Genomic DNA, 14,477 nt, shown 5'->3' with positions numbered 1-14,477 from the left:
AAGTATCTCAGATCCACTCAAGCAAGTGCAAAAGATGATTAATAGCTGCTGGTAATAGATTACCCTGCTTGCCAAGATCTATATATTGACACCTACAGCTCAGGCATTTGTCTGTTCAATTACACATCCAAAAAAAAAGGGAACGTTTTAATTGCATATATTGATTTTGTCTCAGAGATTTGAGGGGCATGGAGACAGACTGGGAATTTTCTTCAAAGCCTTCATGTACTTGAAAGCGTCTCAGAAGTTGGGAAGAAGCAGAGCAAGATCTCCTGTGCTGTGAATAAGCCATCTAGCCATAGAGAGGCAGTGAGGGAGTCTCATCATCCCATTCTTGTGTTTAGGGACTTCCCTCACAGCTCAGTTGGTAAAGAATCTGCCTGTAATGCAGGAGACCTGGGTTGGATTCTTGGGTCAAGAAGATCCCCTGGAGAAGGAAGTGGCAACCCACTCTAGTAGTCTTGCCTGGGGAATCCCATGTACAGAGGAGTCTGGTGAGTTACAGTCCGTGGGGTCACAAAGAGTCGGACATGTTTATCCTAATCTAAATCTCCTGAGTTTGAACCACAGATGCTCATTATCACCTTGGGCTGTGTCTAATCACACAGCCCCGAGAAATGTGGACTTTCTAATGCTTCTCGATGACACAGATCTTCCAAACGAGATTGTCTAAGATGAATGTTGGCCCATCCAGTTCTCATTAAAACCCTTTCTTCTTGGCATGGTGATTTGGTTTCTGTTTCCATGGAGGAGGCAATCAAGCCATAGACTCATTATTTAACTCATGCTTTCTCTCGCTCTCTCCTCTCTCTGTCTCTCTCCCAACTACAGTTATTTTCAAACACCTTTTTTGAGAACACTGAGTTTTGCATATTCCTTGAGGCTTTTTTAAACTGGGAGGATTGAGATTTTGTTTACATGAAGAAAAGTACCAATCTGGGAAATCTCATTTGTCGGTGCCTGAGTTCTGCCCCAGGGGCCCCTCCAGGCTAGGTGTAGAGCTCTCCTTTGTGGTAAATCATAGGTGACAGTCATGTCTGGGAGAACAGCTCTTGGGAACACAGAAATTCACACTGAGAGCGGCAAGAACTGCCTGGTGTAGTGTCAGAGGCAGCCACGGATGCCAGAGCAAGCGATGGCAGGGGACCAGCCAAGGATGACCAGGAGGTTACCCTCTTTAGAACAGAGGGGGCCCAGAATCATCCCAAATAGTGGAAATGGATGGTTCCATTCAGAGCAGTGAAGATTTTGAAAAATTTGAAATATCAATTGGATATTAAGCTTAACCTGGTGACTTGATAGATATTCTTGGGTCTATGTTTTCCTAAGATGGTATGGGGGGAAAGATAGGGCTAAAAGAAAAGCAAGGATCTCATCTTCTAGGACTTCCATCAATCTACTGGGAAGTTACAAAACTCCCCTTCCACCAGGGTCCAGGTTTCCTGGGCTGCAGCACTCTCTCACTGTTCTAAGGCTGAAAAAACCCATATCTGTTTTAGTAGATGGATACAAGATTCAAATAGGTGGTTGATTGGAGACCATGACCCTCTATAACTTCAGCTCCTGAAATATCTGGGGCTAGAATGGTCAAAGGGCGAAAGAATTGGTGCCAGGCTCGTGGTCAGTCAAAGAGGATGCTACCTTGCAGGGTCCCCAAGGATACTTGTGCCCCATTCAAGATACTCACCTTCATCAAGGGCTATTGATGTCCTTGTTTTAACAGCTCTTTCTGCATCCACATCAAGAAGAGCTTGCTACTCGTCAAAGATGTCATGGATAACCTTACAAGTTCACCCCAATCATCTTAATGGGGCAGCTGTGGTCTTCTCATGACAGCCTTGCCTGTTACAGCAAGACTTTGCATCATGGAACAGGAAGCACAGGAGAGGGAATGGAAAGAAAGGAAGCCTCCCACACTGTTGGTGGGAGTGGAAATTGGTGCAGCCACTATGGAGAACAGTATGGAGTTTCTTTAAAAAACTAAAAATAGAGTTACCATATGACCCAGCACTCCCACTCCAGGGCGTGTAACTGGAGAAAATACTAATTTGAAAAGATATGTCCACCTCTATTTTCCCAGCAGCATGATCTACGATAGCCAAGATATGGGAAAAACCTAAATGTCCATGGATAAAGAAGATGTGATACATATATACAATGGAATATTACTCAGCCATAAAAAAGAATGAAATGATACCATTTGTAGCTACATGGATGAACCTAGAGATGATCATACTAAATGAAATCAGATAGAGAAAGCCAAGTATCATATGATATTGCTTATATGTGGAATCTAAGAAAATGATTACAAATGAACATATTTATAAAACAGAAATGGCTTCCCTGGTGGCTCAGGGGTAAAGAAACCACCTGCAATGTGGGAGACACGAGTTTAGTTTCTGGGTTGGGAAGATCCCCTGGAGAAGGAAATGGCAACCCACTCCAGTATTTTTGCCTGGGAAATCCCATGGACAGAGGAGCCTGGTGGGCTACAGTCCATGGGGTCACTAGAGTTGAACACAACTTAGAGACTAAACCACCAACCACCATAAAACAGATATAGACTCACAGACATAGAAAACAAACTTATGGTTATCAAAGGGGAAAGTGGGGAGAGAGGGATAAATAAGGAGTTTGGGATTAATCGATACACACTGAATGCATGTGTGTGCTCGGTTGCTCAGTCATGTCCAACTCTTTGTGACCCTATGGAATAAATTAGATAACCAACAAGGACATACTGTATAGCACAAGATACTTAATATCTTGTAATAACATAATGAAAAAGAATCTAAAAAGGAACATATATGTATTATATTCACATATTCACATACACATTGTGTGTTGTGCTTAGTTGCTCAGTCATGTCTGACTCTTTGTAACCCCACGGACTATATATAGCCCACTGGGCTCCTCTGTCCATGAGGATTCTCCAGGCAAGAATGCTGGAGTGGGTTGCCATGCCTTCTTCCAGGGGATCTTCCCAACCCAGGGATGGAACCCAGGTCTCCTACATAGGAAGGCAGATTCTTTACCACCTGAGCCACCTGGGAAGCCCATATATACAAACACATATATGTAAAAAACCAAATCCTAATTTTGAAAAATACAATTAAAATTTTTTTAAAAAGTGAATCACTTTTTCTGTCCACATGAAACTTTATAAATCAGCTATATTCCAATGAAATTTTTTAAAAATAAAAAAACTAAAAATAAGCTGAAAGCATAGATTCCAATCAACTAAATGGGGTCAGCTGAGGTCAGTAGGCAGGAAGTGAGTTTCTCTGGCTCTGTTATGAAAAGGGTGGTCGCTCAGAAAGCAGCAGTGGCCACTAAGCAAAGCACAGGAGTGGGGTCCATAGAGACTCTTCCAGGCAGGACCTCTGCTATATTGTCAAAGATACAGTGGTGCAGGCAAAGAAGTGGCCCTCAGCCAGGTGGCATCCTCTCCATATTGCAGGTCAGATGCATTGAGGCTGGCTGTGTCAGTTCCCGGATACCTTACAGAATCTGATCTTAGCAGCACGAAACGCTTCAAACAGTAGCAAGAGCAAGCTTCCCTGGTGGTTCAGCGAAGACTCTGTGATCCCAATGTAGGGGCCTGGGTTCCATTCCTGGTCAGGGAACTAGATCCCACATGCTGCGAATAAGAGTTCACATACCATACCTAAAGATCCTGCATGCTGCAACTAAGACCCAGCACAGACAAATTCATTTAAACAGACAAACAAACATCCACACGGGAACACAGGAGATTTCAGGCAACCTCAGCTTTCTTCCCAGCAACTGAGGCCACGTGGAGATCTAAGCCTGGACGTCTGCCCACATCCGCCGCTCATAGGAGTGGGAGTTGGACCCAAGCTGCCTCCTGTTGTTTCCTGACCTTAAGCTGCTTGGTGGGTCTGAGAGGCTGGGACAGGAGCTGGGAGGGACAGCTGAGCGGAACTTGCCTCCTTAGGACTGTAGTACCCACATCCCCATGTATCACTGATATGTGTGCTTCAAACAGTAGCTTGGGAGCAGGGCCACCAGTGGAGCTGGGACAATCAACCAGTACAGAGGCCTTTTGGGAAGGTCAGGCTGCTGAGTGATGCTGTCATAGACAGAGCAAAGCAGAGACGCTCCTTTCTCAGCCGCCTAATTAGTTCACACCAGCCACGAGACGCCGGCAAGAAAGTCCCTGGTCGTTTCCCTCAAGTTGGTGATAAGAAGCCCAATTAGGCCTCGAGAGACCTAGTCCCTCTCAAGATGCTATGCTTGTTCCGCTCCTTCAGGCCAAGCCTGCATGAGCATCCAAGTCACGTGGACCCTCAAAGGGGAAAAGGAACCTGGTTTGGCATGAACCTGGTCCCCCTCCCTCTGTGCTCCCATCTTTACAGGAAGGTCAGCTCCCCAGAATCCAGCCACTCAATAAGTCAAGAAGCTTCTACTGAACGGCTAGTGCATTAATCAGGCGGGAGTAGGTACCGCTGTAAATAAACCAGAACAGCAGTCAGTGAAACAGAATAAAGGACTGTTTCTTGTCCAGAAGGGTCTGGGAGGGTCCCATCCTCTCTAAGGCCATGAACCTCCCATGTGTCCCTGGGTCCTTGGGGACTTGGGCTCCCTCCAACCGGTGGCGCTACATATCAGCATGTGTCTTCCCCAAACACCATAGGATGCCACTTATATGTGGAACCTAAAATATGACAGATGAACCTACCTAGGAAACAGAAACAGAACCGTGGCCACAGACAACAGACTGGTGGTTGCCAAGGGGTGAGGGTGTAGAGGGAAGGATTGGGAGTTTGGGGTGAGCAGATGCCAGCTACTATATATAGGACAGATAAACAATAAGGTCCTACTGTAGAGCACAGGGAACTGTATTCAATACCCTGTGATAAACCACCATGGAAAAGAATATACATACACATATATATGTCTAATTACTTTGCTGTATAGCAGAAATTAGCATTAGAATTCAACTATATTTTAATAAAGAAAAAGTCCCCAAACATGTGTCTTCCCAGTCGCTGAGGCAGGATAAGGGAGAGCATGCACAGGTCACTCACCCTGGCTCCTGACTGCCCCTGCTGGGAGTGACCTGTCATCACTGTTCACAGTCGTTGCCAGAACTGCTAGTTATGCAGACCCAACTGAACTGCAGGGCTGGTTGGGAAATGTATTGAGCAGGTGTCCAAGCATGCCCCAAGGATGTGGGGGCTCTACACAAAGAAGGTAACCCCATTCCTTTCCTGGGGGGCGTGAAAAGGCCAGAGAGATGTCATGTGTTTTTTCACTAGACTCTGGAAATTCTGATTGAATGGAGCATGACTGGCAAGATTTCGACTCAAGTGAAGACCTCCGCACAGTGAGGTTGATCTGGGAAAAGGGGGGGATGTTTTAATTCTTACCATGCTTCACTCACAGAGGGGTAGGCCTTGATGGCAAGCCAGCAAGGTCTGTATAGAAACAGAGGACAAGGAGTATTGTCTTCTCTGCTCCTCTTGAGGGCAAGAGTTGCATCTAACTATTTTTATTGCCCCCAGAGTGACCAAATCTACAGACTCAGGGGAAGATGCTGTTGTTACCTCCAAGTGGAAGCACAGCCCCACTGTATTAAAAAAGCCTCTGGCATCAGTTTAGTTCCTGGTTCCCACTAGGTGCCTAGCTAGTTTATCAGACTGTGTTTTTGTCATTCATGCTCTGCAAACCGTTCATTGTCTCTTGCCCATCCATCCATTCATTCAAACATCCACCCATACATCCAAACATTTGTCTATCCTTTCAAGCATCAAATCATCCATCTATTCATGTGTTTAATTCATCCAAACATCCACTCACTCAACCAACCATCAATCCATCCATCCATTCACTCACCCATCCAAATATCCACATATTCATCCATCTCTTTTCATCTATCCATCCAAGCATTCATCCATCCACCCAAACATTCATCAATCCATCCAAGAATCTAATCATCCATCTGTCCATCCATTCATTCAAACATTTGTCCATCTATTCAAACCTATAATCGTCCATCTTCCAACTGTCCATCCATTCAAACAACCACTCGCTCAACCATCCATCAATCCATTCATCCGTTCACTCATCATCCAAACATCCATCCATCCAAACATCCATCCATCCAAGTATTCATCCATCTATCCAAGCATTCATCTATCCATTCAAGCATCTAATCATCCACCCGTCCATCCATCTGTCCAAGTAAATGTTTACTGATTGCTGACTCTTGCTAGGCATGGCTCTAGTCATGGGGTATATAGCAGAAGACAGGTAGGACTAGATCCTTATTCTTCTGGAACTTATCTTCTACAAGGAAACACATATAGCAAACAAAGAAGCAAATACTTGGAAAGGACAAAGCCAGAGTTGTCTAGGAGATACAAAGACTGTAAGATGGGATGATAACTGGGGGGTAGGGGGAAGGGGAGGGACTTAAATGGAAGGGATGTGAAGCTACTCTCAGGTGGCTAGAGAAAGCCTCACTGAAGAAGCAACCTATGAGCTAAGACCTGAATGGTGATGAGGAGTCCAGCCTGTGACAATCTGGGAGAATAGAGTTCTGGAAAGAAGAGGGAAAAGGGGCATAAGCTCCAAGGTGGGGATGGGCTTGTTTTGCCAGAAAAATAGACAAAAGAGAACCAGTGGGACTAGAGTTAGTGACCAAGTGTGGCTGTGGTGGGAATTGAAGGTGGGGTTATGGGCAGTGCTGGTAACAAAGTCCGGATTTCATTCTAGGATTTATGATCATCTATTGGAGGGTTTTAAGAAGGGGAGTGAGCTCATGTGAATTATGTTTTTAAAAGGTCACTCTGTTAATTTTCACTTAGCAAACATTGACTGTCTGCTTAGTAGATTTCATTTAAGAGGCATGAAATGTTCTGGAGGTAGGGGAAGCAGAGGAGAGAAAGACAGAACTTTTAGAGTTATAAAACAAACATTGGCCATCGTGCTTTGAGTCCTTTAGCATCACTGGCGGACTTGATTGAACATCAGGGGAAAATGGTCATGAGATGTTCAAAGTCTGAAAGTCCTGGACAGAGGAGGTGACCCAGAGCCTGATGCCCCCAGGACTCTCTACTGGGCACCCAGCCAAGAGTGACAGATGGGTTTCCTTGTGAAGTTTTGCTTGTGAAGGGTGTTTGCTGTCTCTCCTTCAGCTTGGACCTCAGTCTTCTGGGGTCCTGTACTTGCGGTTCCAGAGTCTTCCTCAATGTCCAGAAAGCAAAGCTCATGGGAATGGAATTGGGGGTGGGGAAGCCAGGAAAAGGCAGTGAAAGGAGGAAGGAGATCCATTGCTTTGCAGGGCAAACATCCATTTTTATTGCAAAAATATCTTGATTTTCCCTTGGAAGTTAGTCCTTTCTCACTTTACTTTTTTTAAACCAAGATTTAATGTACATTTATTCTGTTTACTTAAAGCTGAATTTTATTTATTTATTTTTAAATTTTGGCTGTAATAGGTCTTCGTTGTGGCATGAGGGGTTCTCTAGTTGCGACACTCGGGCTTAGTTGCCCCGAGACATGCAGGATCTTAGTTCCTTACCAAGAATGGAACCCACTTCCCCTGCATTGGAAGGCAGATTCTTAACTCCTGGACCACCAGGGAAGTCCCTTGTATATTTATTCTCAATGTGTGGAACATGTAGTATAAAGGTTTCATACTGAATAAAAGATATTCTTTAAGCCAAAAAGGGAGGAATTCACATCAGGTTTTAGTTACCTTGTTTGCAATACAAATATGCAGATTTTATCACTGAAAGAAATCTCAGTTGTATTTCTTCATCAGAAACTTCAACTGAACCTAGAAATTTTCACACCTCGATCAAAAACAAAATAAAACAAAGACACAGGAAATAAAAAATGTAAGTTGATTGTTGAGACAGCAAGGCACTAATCTCTCCCCCTGGCACTAATCAGTCTCTAGGGTTGGAGGAAGATGCCTGTGATGGAGGCCTGGACATTGCATCTTGCAGGTGACAGATTTGATTTCTGTTCAGCTTGTGACTCCAGCCAGCCAGTAGGGATCAATTGAAGGACTTCATCTGAAAGTGTCAGGACACTTACTGTCTTTAACTCAGAATTTCTTTCATGGGAAATTACCAAGGCTAGAGTTTCTGGAGGCCACTGTATGCAAGAGCTTTGCCTGAGCCTGAAGTCAAATAAGCAAAATGAGATATGGAGGTTATACATTTATTATTTAAATTTATACAGAGACCTAAACTAAACATTAGACCTAAATTAACATATCCCTAAATTTATGTTGTTAAAATGTAAATTTTAAAATTTTAAAAAATTAAATTGACAACTGCTTGACAATTCATTTGCCATAAAACCCCCATAGGTGTAATTGGGGTAGCCAGACAAAAAATTGGTTTTATGGCAAAACAGCCCCATAGAGTGGGTCCATCTGCTCGCTCAAACTAAAAAAGTAGCAGCTTCTTATCCAGGATTGATAGCTACTTTGATATTAAAGGAAAAAATCAGAACATTAAGTTATTTGGTAAAGAGCCATCATAAATTGTAATTCCATATAATAAAGAACAAACTGATGCTCTTCTAATGATTGATGAAAATTGGCAGATTGCTATAAGAAACTATTTTGGTCAAATTTTTACATCATTTACCCTCCAACGTTTTGTTAAATTTTATATCTAGACACCCAGTTATTTTCCCTGTTAAATACAAACAGTTCCCTATTCCAGATACCAAAAATTTTGTATAAAATTTCAAATAAAACATAACACAGGCATCCCTTACTATCCCCAGGGTCTAGCTATAGCAGGTAGAACACACTAAACATTAAAAATACACATTCAAAAATTAAAAGAAGGTGAGTTTAAGTATAGTTCCCTCCATCAGATCTTACAACATGCTCTCTTTGTAATAAATAACCTAAATGCTGATTCGTCCAGAACAACAAGATACAAAGCCATTGGTGAAATGGAAGGACCTCCTCTCCAGACAATGGAAGGGTCCTGAGCCATTATTAACTAGCAGTCGAGGATGTGCTTGTATTTTTCCACAGGACACAGATTCTCCAATTTAGATCCCGGACAGGCTGATTCACCATGTTGCAGTCCCCCAGACATCTGGTTCCCCCATTGCTTTGATCACAATAGAGGAGGGGTGCTCCTCTGCTTCTGCCACCGCTGCCGCACGGAACAGCCACGCGTCAGGAGCCGCGGGCCGGACCAGCCTGGCTGCCAGGGCCCAGTGCACAGCGCTCGCAGCCGGTAGCCCCGCCAGCGTCTGTCTGCGCTTGCTTGGCCGCCGCTGAGCCCAAGGCCAGTTCAGCGAGGGAGCAGGGGCAGCGCCCGCCGGTAGGGGAGGCAAGATAAACATCGAGATCCTGGCGAGACTGACAGGGCTGCTGCAGCGCGAACTCCAACCAGAAAATAATTCTACTTATTCTGTTTTAGCTTGTCTACCCTCGCCTTATGTTTTTCTTTTTACTAATGACTCCAAGAAACTCAATGTACATATGAATTAATCAGGTGGACCTAATATAGTAACTTGTGAACAATGTATGCTTTCATCTTGTTTAAACCCTCAATGTAATGTTTGCTCCTTTGTGGTGTTACAACGCCCATCCTATCTTATGGTGCCTATATGATAGCTATGGTCTTGCTGTGTTACAACAACTACAGGATTTAATGCCATCACGATGGTTTGTGGGCTTACTTATTTTAGAAATATCAGCTTTAATAACCGCAATTACATCTGTTACAGTGGCAGCAATATCATTGACTCAACAAGTGCATACTGCCCAATATGTTGATACCATGTCTAAAAATGTTTCTCTAACAACACAGGAAGCTATAGATACAAAATTGGAGATGAGAGTAGATGCCTTAGAAGAGACAATAATGCATATTGGGACTGAGTTACAGGCTTTAAAAGTGAAAATGGCTTTAACATGCCACGCTGATTACAGGTGGATATGCGTGACATCTTTGAAGGTAAACGAGACAGATTATGAATGGGAAAAGATTAAAAATCACATCTCAGGTGTTTGGAATAGGTCTGATATTGGCCTGGACTTAGGGAAACTTCATAATCAAATACAGACCTTGGAACACTCTCGACTGGATTTTACCGCCACTGGAGCAGCTAATGACTTTTTTCACACCTTCTCTAACTTTATTTCTGGAAAAAACATTCTGTCTAATATCCCTAGTTATGCTGTCGTTGGTGCTCTAATCCTACTTCTCATAATCATTCTTCCTTGTATTGTCAGGATTCTTCGGCAGAGCATTCGGAAGCTTGCGACTGAGCTGCATCTGGCTGTTTTAAGAAATAAAAAAGGGGGAGATGTTGGGGGCCGGCGTGAGGCACTCCGCCCATGGCAAAGGTCATGAGGAAGGAGGCTCGACATACACAAAGGCAGGATCGAGCCTCAGGAGTCCCCCTGGAAATCCTCGAGCATCTACCCCCATAACCAGAGCCTGCCTACTTTACTACTTTGTGCTCTCACCTACACCTCTGACTTTACGGGGGGCTGTCCCCCACCACCTCTTTTGGAGAAGGAGTTAACTTAGAGCTCCAGTTAATAATAATTCCTGGGTGTGATAGGAGTGTTTCAACCTACAAACTCCTCTGAAGGTTCTCTAGCCTGCCTGACAGGCTTGTCCGGCCACATGTGATTGCTCACAGCCTCCCAACCATGAGAGGCACGAGATGCTTTAAACCTTCTAAAAATAGGTTCCTTAGAAAAGTTAGAAAACCATTGGTATAAGTATAGTGGGCTGATTAGAAATTGTATTGGTGAAGGGTTTTTCATTTGTTGAGCCAATGTTTACTGCTAAGTCTCCACATCCCCTGCCCTTATACACATTAATGAATATATAGAAGAAATAAGTATTAACCTTTGATATTAATCACGTTAGACCTTAGGCTAAGCAAATTCTTTCCTTAATTAAAACCCACTACACCCTAACCCTATAGGAATGTAACTTTCTCTGGTACCTTTGGAAGGTGGCGTCTGTTTCAAAAATAATCACCCCTGGAGAAATAAGTGTTCTGGTTGACTGACCGCTGTCACAAGGAGAGGACCATAAATTGTCAGCAGGCCCCCCTGGCCAGAAGATGATGTAACACCCCTAAGACCTCTATATACATTTGTACAAAGCACCTGACTTTAATAAAAGTCAGGACTGCTGTCCCCACGTGACTTTTGTATAACACCTCAGTGTATAAAAACAGACCCTGGAAAATAAAGAATTGGGATCAGTTTCTCGAAAGACTGGTCTCCCCATGTCACTCTCTCTCTCTCTCACTCTGGCTGAGTCTCCATCTGGAGCGCGGAACCCACCATGCTTACTAATTATGCCTGGGCTTCTAAGATCCGACCGGGGAGGCCTCAGTGTCTCCTCTCCTTTGGGAGAACGGAAGGATGCCTGCGGCCTACGTAAGTGATCCAAACTTCTTGTCTTGAAGTTTTATTGGTCTCCTGCGTAAACCAAGCTACTCAGCCTCTTTTCTCCACTGAATTTTCCTACTGAGCTATCCTCATTCTATTACTCTTTATATCCTTAATGAATATTTAAATAGTCATCGACACCGTCTCCCCTTCGAATACTCTGGATCAGCCGGGGCTGGACCCTGGCACAAGAACACTGGAGTGGGTTGCCATTTCCTTCTCCAATGCATGAAAGTGAAAAGTGAAAGTGAAGTCACTCAGTTGTGTGCGACTCCTTGTGACTTAGTCACATACAATTCTTTGAGGCTTCATGGACTGTATGTAGCCTTCCAGGCTTCTCTGCCCAAGGAACTTACCAGGCAAGAATGCTGGAATGGGATTACATTTCCTTCTCCAGGAGATCTTCCTGACCCAGGGGTCAAACCTGCATCTCTTGCACTGGCAGGCGGATTCATTACCAGTAGCGCCACCTGGGAAGCCTGTTGTCCAGTCCTAGGGAGAAATAAATTCTGTCCACTGCCCCTATTCTTCCTGAAGTTTGGTTAAAAAATAATGTTTAAAATCACTTGCTGCATAGATTTTCTCCAAAGCAAACATCAGAAAAGGACTTCTTCCCTCGTAAGGGGACTGCTTCCTCCCTGGAGTGGGTAGAATTGTCTTCCTGAAAAGATATGTTGAAATCCTAACCCTCAGAACCTGGGACTGCAGCCTTATCTGGAAAGATCATCTTTGGAAACAGCTAAAGGATTCCAAAGATTGCTAGTGACCAGCAAAACCCAGGGAAGAAGCATGAGACAGATTCTTTCATAGCCAAGAACCAATTCGATTAACACCTTGATTTTGGGCTCCAGAATGGGGAGTAAATACATTTCTGTTGTCTTAAACCCCTAGTTTGTGATACTTAATGATGGTCACTCCAGGAAAAAATAAGTACACCTCTCAGAGGACACGTAGCCTTAGTCCTTTCAATTCTCTTATCTACAGGAGGCTAGATACACAGCTCAGCACTTTTCCCCATGTCTTGTGATAGACACAGCAACTGGAGCCAGGTGTAGGCAAAGTGTACCATAGAGAACTTAAGAGGAAGGCCTTTGAGGGCCAGGCAGGGGTCAAACTTGCATCTGGAACTCTGGCCATAGCATGTTCTTCGCTCCAAATCCCCTGTCCATCACCCCTCAGGTCATCAATGACGGCTGGGTTTGAGGAGCTGGTCCACGCTGTCAGAATATGCTTGCTTCACCCACATTTCTGCCAGAATCTCCATGGCTGCAGCCACAGCAAAGAGGGGGAGTGGTCCCCAGTGAGGAGCTAAAGACTGCTAATGACTGTGTCTTGGGAAGTGACACATGGGGTAATTAATTCACAGTTCTGAGCTTCCCCAGAGGGAAACAGATAAACTGTTCCCTTGCTCTCCCAGGGTGTCCTTGCACAGCCTCATTTGTAAAGTGGGTGTGAAATTGAGGATGAGGTGAGGCTTTTCAAAATAAGACAGTTTCCTGGAAGCCCAGTGCCCTGGTTGGTCCATGGAGCAGTCAATTGCTCTTAGTCTGCTCACGAGTTTAGCTCCTTAGACCTCTGGCCAGAGGCCAGTGCTATGACTTTATTTGTGCCCCTCACATTAATGGGTTGAAGTCCTAACTGCCCAGTAACTAGACGTGACCTTGCTTGGAAATAGGGTCTTTGTGGATGTAGTTAGTTAAGATGAGTCTTCCTGGAGCAGGGTGGGCTCAACTCCAACTTGCCTGGCGTTTGTTTATAAAGGGGAAATTTGGGGACCTCCCTGGCAGTTTAGTGGTTAAGACTCTGCACTTCCAGGTTTGACTCCTGGTCAGGGAACTAAAGGGGTTTCCCTGGTAGCTCAGATGGTAAAGAATCTGCTTGCGATGCAGGAGACACGGGTTTGATTTCTGGGTTGGGTAGATCCCTAGGAGGAGGGCCTGCAACCCACTCCAGTATTCTTGCCTAGAGAATTCCATGGACAGAGAATCATGGTGGACTACAGCCCATAGTGTGGCAAAAAGTAGGACAGGATTGAGCGACTAGTACTTTCACTTTCAGGGAGCTAAGATCCCATGTGCCTCGTGGCCAAAATAAAAAACCCTGATGACCAAAGAACCCACAAAGCAGCTCTGAATGCAGACCTTCAGTCCTCTTCCCTATAAGAGAGAAATACAAATAAAAAATAAAATGAGGAAATTGGGACACGCACACGCGCACATGATGTGGAAAACGCCATGTGAGCATGGAAGGAGAGATGGGGTGAAGCCTCTGCAGGACAAGAGCCACCACCAGGAGGCAGAGAGGGGCTGGATCAGAGCCCCGTAGAGCCTCAGAAGGAACCGACCCTGTGGACACCTGATCTCGGACTTCCAGCCTCAAGACTGTGAGCACATTTCTGTTGTTCAGGTGGCCGAGTGTGTGGAACTCTGTTCAGGGAATGGATCGCTCAACTCTGGCGCACTAAACGCTGCAGGAAGCCACGGGGTCCACCAGGGGGCGCTGATGATCCTGGTTTTTGTGGGCTTGGTATCTAAGTCTACTGGGTCGGAACTCACCAATTGGCGGGATGGGGGGCCCACGAGGGGTGGAAATGAGCAAGCAGGTCAGGCTAGGAGAAACTGCGCAGCATCCTTTATTTTATTTGCACCCTAAAACACCCTGTCTAAAAGTCAATTCGTTAAGGTGTTCGTATCATTTCTTTCTCCTACTCTCCGGGCACACAGATCACATTATGAGCTGTGTGAGCTGTGTTTTTTAAATCAGCGGTCCCCAGCCTTTTTGGCACTGCTGCTGCTGCTGCTGCTAAGTCGCTTCAGTCGTGTCCGACTCTGTGCAACCCCACAGACGGCAGCCCACCAGGCTCCCGTGTCCCTGGGATTCTCCAGGCAAGAACACTGGAGTGGGTTGCCATTTCCTTCTCCAATGCATGAAGGTAAAAAGTGAAAGTGAAGTCGCTCAGTCGTGTCCGACTCTTCGCGACTCCATGGACTGCAGGCTACTAGGCTCCTCCGTCCATGGGATTTTCAAGGCAACAGTACTGGAGTGCGTTGCC

This window comes from Bos indicus, chromosome 17 (assembly GCF_029378745.1).
Source record: "Bos indicus isolate NIAB-ARS_2022 breed Sahiwal x Tharparkar chromosome 17, NIAB-ARS_B.indTharparkar_mat_pri_1.0, whole genome shotgun sequence".
In the NCBI taxonomy this organism is placed as follows: Eukaryota; Metazoa; Chordata; class Mammalia; order Artiodactyla; family Bovidae; genus Bos; species Bos indicus.
This window is presented reverse-complemented; position numbering follows the sequence as displayed.